Genomic DNA, 5283 nt, shown 5'->3' with positions numbered 1-5283 from the left:
AAGGCACTGGTAAAATATGGAGCTGCTGTTTGGGGCTGTGACTGTGCTAAACCAGAGCTGGGAGTAAGGCACACTCAAAGCCCAGGACTGCTCCCAGAGTTAAAGCCAGGCTGAAATACAGATACTGTAGAGCCTGGTCTTGCCACTACCACCACAGACAGAAAGAGCCCACTCGTGTCTTTGGTCAGGTCACATTAGGCAGGCATGCAGAGGAGATTCTGCGATTGCTGTCCTGGGGCCACCTGGCCAATGCATGTCCCACGGAGCCAGGGTCATGCGTGTGCCCAGGCTATCAGCATTATGGTTCATGATGGAGCTGCAGTGGTCCACAAGGACCTGTGGGACGATGGAGCAGCAGCTCTTGAAGCTGAAATGCTGCCAGGCCCCCATGTGCCTCACCAGCTGGGGGTGTGGAGCCCCTCGTTGGCTCCATCAGCTGGGGCACACAGTGAAGGATCCCCTCACCCCCACCTTGGAGATGTTGGAGTGGTGCTTCCCTCCATCAGGGACAACACTAAGTTTGAGGTGGCCCCATGGGCTATGGAGTGTGGTCAAGAGCAATGTGTGGAGGAGAGACAAGGCAGAGCCACAGAGGGGGGTGTTGGGCTGTGTCAGGAGCGTGCCCAAGGCCCTGGACCAGCACAGCAGGTGTGGGCTGCTCTGCACCTCCTGTTTTGCAACCTGGGTGAGCCACAGCCCATGCTGCCCCAAGCGGGATGGGGGACTTTGGTCCTCTGGGGCTGGGGAGGCTAGCACACACAGGTCCCCACTGCCCAGGCATGGCCCAGCATGCTGTATATTTGTCCAGTGACATCCCAGGTGTTCGAGGGTGGCCCAGCTCTGCAGAGCATGAGCAGACGGCACTGGATGCCATTGCCGTGGTGAGTGGGCACTGCCCATCCTTCAGAGCGTGGTGTGGGCTTCACTGCTTTCTCCATCCATGAACCTTGGGCTCTGGGGCACGGGGTGGCCACGTCGCACTGATCCACGGAGCCACGGGCCCCAGAAGCACCAGGGTGCCCAGTCTTGTGTTCACCCCAAGGCCAAATGCCAATAAAAAGCTGCAGAAAATGAAGCAGTACAGCCTCTGATTTTTGCAGGTCAGGTCTAAAACCAGGCTGCATTTTAAACAAGAGAAAAAGGATATAAATGCTGAATTTTGAAACATCTTCCAGACCTGAAGCGCTCATCTCCAGAGTCCCAGTCCACAGGTTGCTGTGAGATGGCCATCCTCAGCACACTCCCTCGCAGGGCAGGGCCATGTGTTCGTGCAAGCATCTGACGTTTGCAAGTTTTTTTATGATTATTTTTAAATGCCTTATAAAACTTGAAGTTTCATTTATTATCTTAGCCCTGTAAATCACCGCTTATAGCAGCTAATTTATGGGTATCAATTAATCACCTTTAATTGGTTAAAGTCACCCATGGTTTATGCTGATTCCACAGATGTGTTAAATCATCAATAAAGTCTTTATTGCACCGCAGGCACAGTTTAGCATCTACGCAATGACCCATGTCCATGAGACGAGTCCCGCTGACAAAGCAGGCAACAACGCTCCGGGATGGAAAGGAAGAGGCTTTAGCTGTTGTCTGGAAGCAGCATTTTATTGGCATTTAGTGGAAGGAAAATAAGCTTCCTGGTGGTGTCTGAATCACTGCTTTTGCATGTGCTCTCATGCCCAGGTTTCAGCTGAAGTCCCAGCTGTAAACTATGCTGCTCTTTGGCGCAGGGCAGCAACCACTGGCAGGAGCCCTGAGATGCTGCGATCCAACAGGAGCTGGGGTCAGCCCTTTGCCCAGCATTGGATCCATACGGCACATGACTGGTAAACCTGCACCGAATACCCTGAGGACCAAAGATGCTGTGATGGTTTGCAGGAGCAGCAATCCCTGCAGAGGTGGCTCTGGTAGTCACGGGCAGTGCCCAGATCAAGGGATGGCACAGATCCCAGGGAGGTTTGGAGCACTGGAGGGATTTGGCCCTGCTTTTGCACCCTGCCATCAGCCTCTGCGGCACAGATCCTGACCCTTCTGCCCTCCCAAAGGGCACGTGGAGACCAAAGTCAATCCGTGCTTAGCCGGTGCATGAAGCTCCACAGCAACCAGCGAGCTGTGAGACAAAAGCTGAAGCCTTTAGCAGCACTTCCCATGGTATCACCGCTGGGTAACTCCCTACAAGGCAGGTCTCAGAAGCCACATTTGCAGCTTTGAGGCCAGGTATCTTCAGAATATTCCTGTCTCTGCTACTCTGCTGCTGGCACCGTCCTGCTCCCTGCAGAGGAAGGGGGCTGTGTGCTCCCTGGCATACAACTGCACACGTGCATGCAGAGTCCCCGCCACGTGTGCACATGCACAGACACGTAGACACAGTCACAGGTACTTGTATGCACATGCACACTCAGAGCTTGCTGTGCCGGATCCTGCAGAGGAAGGTGAGACAGCAGTGATGGGTGCAGGGGAACTGCACCCATGGCGTCCCCGAGGCAGTGCTGGTGGACGGGCTTGTCCCAGGACACAGGCACCCAACAGCAGGGGATGCATTTTAGGGTATCGTTCATTTGTGGTCACCTGCATGTGTGCTCTGGCAGGGGAACTGGAGGTATCAGAGCCTGTGGTGGCAGAGGGGAGCTGGACCAGAGGGGCCTCAGTGACCTGGATGAACCTCATTGCAGAAATGGGTGGGGTGGTCTGAAGGGGATGCGGATGCAATGCTGAGTTTTAACTTTATCCTCTCAGACAGCAGCGCTCAACTCCTAAGTCTGTTGATGGTCAAAGACCCAGTCATGAGCACGTTTAAAGAGAGATGTCATTTTGTTCACAAAGCACTGTCACCTTGGCCAAGAGCAATGTCCTGCACCCTGTGTTCTCACCGCATGAACCCAGCACACGGTATGTACCCTGTTCTAGATAAGCTCCAATTTGGGTCCACTGGAAATGCCTGCTGAAGTGTGAACTTGCAGGCTTTGCCTGCAGGCCCGTCATGACCCATGCCTGGGAAAATCCTCATTACACAGCAGCTCTCTTCATATGTGTTCCTGCGTGAAATAAATACCATAGAATCCTAGAATCCCCAGCTGGAAGGGACCTTAAGGATCATCTGGCCCAACCTTCCTAGGCAAGAGCCCAGCCTAGACAAGATGGCCCAGCACCTTGTCCAGCTGAGGCTTCAAAGTGCCCAATGTGGCGGAATCAACTCCTCCCCTGGAGAGATTATTCCAAGGGTTGACTGTTCCCATGGGGAAAAATTTCCCTCTCGTGTCCAGTCGGAATCTCCCCAAGAGCAACTTGTGTCCATCCCCCCTTGTCCTCTCCATGGGACTCCTTGTGGAAAGGGAGTCTCCATCTTCCCTGTAGCTCCCCCTTAGGTACTGGGACGTGGTGATGAGATCCCCTCTGAGCCTCCTTTGCTCCAGGCTGAACAAACCCAGCTCTCCCAGCCCATCCCCATATGGCTGAGAGAGGCTTCCCAGCCCCTGGGTCACCTTGGTGGCCCTGCTTTGGACCCCTCCAGCCTGCCCACAGCTTTTTTTTGTACAGTGGGGACCAGAAGAAGCAAGAAGCTGGTCTGCTGCAGATTATTTCAGAGCATTGCCAGACCCAGGAGCGCTGGGGGTGCCTGACCCCTACCCCAAGAAGCCCCCACGCCTGCCTAATCCCTGCCTGCTGTTTGCTGCCACGCGCTGCGGCTGCTGGGGGTCACGCTGATGAAGCCTGATGCTGCTGAGCAGATCAGCACCTGCACAGAGAAGATGGGGCTTTTGCCCAGCTTGCCTCCAAGGCTGAGCCTTGAACAAAAGACACAGAGGAGGAGGGAAGAGCAGCAGAGGAAGGCAATACGTCCCTTATCTAACAGCTCAGAGGTTCCAGCACTTGCTGGTGAGGTGGAAGATTCGAGTTCCTATCTCCTCAGCTTGCTGTGAGCATGGCTTTGAGCTCCGGTTGTTAACCCCAGCTGAGCTGCAGTGTTCCGTACTCTCTTTATATGTTGCTGGTTTAGAATTCCAGCACTACACACTACAGCTGACGCGTTAGATTGTGGCACTGAAATTGCTCTGTGGACGGTGCTCTTCTGGTTTCGGAAGTGTTGTGAGCTGCTCGTACCTTTTATCTGCACCTGTAAACAAACACAGTTGTGCCTTCATGGAGCAATAAATCTAACTTTGATATCATGACAAAGACAGAACACTTTGATCCAGGGAAACACTTTGATCTTTCACAGTGAATCAGATGCTGCTGATTAGCTGTAAAAACAGAGCAATTATGGTAACTTTTCAGGTGGTGGTGCAGTGCTGTGTGCCATACCACACCTTAAAATAAAACAGACTAGGAAATTCAGCTCAGTTCTGCAATTCTCAAATTCTGCTGATTTTTTGGACTGACATATTTTGGAAAGGGAACATTTGGCTTTGAGAGGTTTTCCACCTCAGAATTTTTGTCCAGGCCAGTGTTTCAAACACTTTGAAATAATTACAAGCAGAATCATCCTGGCAAAGGCTAAGAAGCGTTTCTGGGGGCTGGAAGAGGTGCCCAAGTGCCCCATCAGGAGGACAGGTCTCCTCCCTTGGGCTGAGCATCTCATTGATCTCCCCATCACTCTCCTCCATGGCTTTTCCACCTCAGAATTTTTGTCCAGGCCAGTGTTCAAACACTTTGAAATAATTACAAGCAGAATCATCCTGGCAAAGGCTAAGAAGCGTTTCTGGGGGCTGGAAGAGGTGCCCAAGTGCCCCATCAGGAGGACAGGTCTCCTCCCTTGGGCTGAGCATCTCATTGATCTCCCCATCACTCTCCTCCATGGCTGCCACATTGGGTTGTCTGTACCAAGGGCTCCATGGTGGAGCAGCCGCAGTGTGGAGGAGATCTTGGCATCGCCGGGCGCCAGATCCCTCCATAGGATCCCTGGAGGCCATCAGCTCCAGCCAGGGCTCCACTTGCTGCTCGTCCAGCCGCACCGAGTACATCAGGCAGCGTAGGTCCAGATTCACTCCAGCTCACAGCAATGCTTCTCAGACTGATTTCTGATGGCCTGATTTCAATTCCAGGTCTCTCCCAGCAGTGGACAGAGATAAATATCTCCAGAGGGTGATTCAGTGTTGTGTGACCTGGCAGGGCAAAGCCAGGAGGATAGGGTCCTGGCTGGAAGGAGTGCACTGTGGCAGCATGGGAACCAGCTCCTGGTTATTTGCTCGATGGGGCAATTAGTCCTGTAAGTTCCTGAGCCCTGTGATTAACTACAGCCATCCAAACATCATCATTGCGAAGGAAGAGCAGCTAAAGGATTCT

Source organism: Egretta garzetta, unplaced genomic scaffold (genome assembly GCF_000687185.1).
Source record: "Egretta garzetta isolate BGI_Z169 unplaced genomic scaffold, ASM68718v1 scaffold202, whole genome shotgun sequence".
NCBI lineage: Eukaryota > Metazoa > Chordata > Aves > Pelecaniformes > Ardeidae > Egretta > Egretta garzetta.
Note: the sequence above shows the minus strand (reverse complement) of the source record.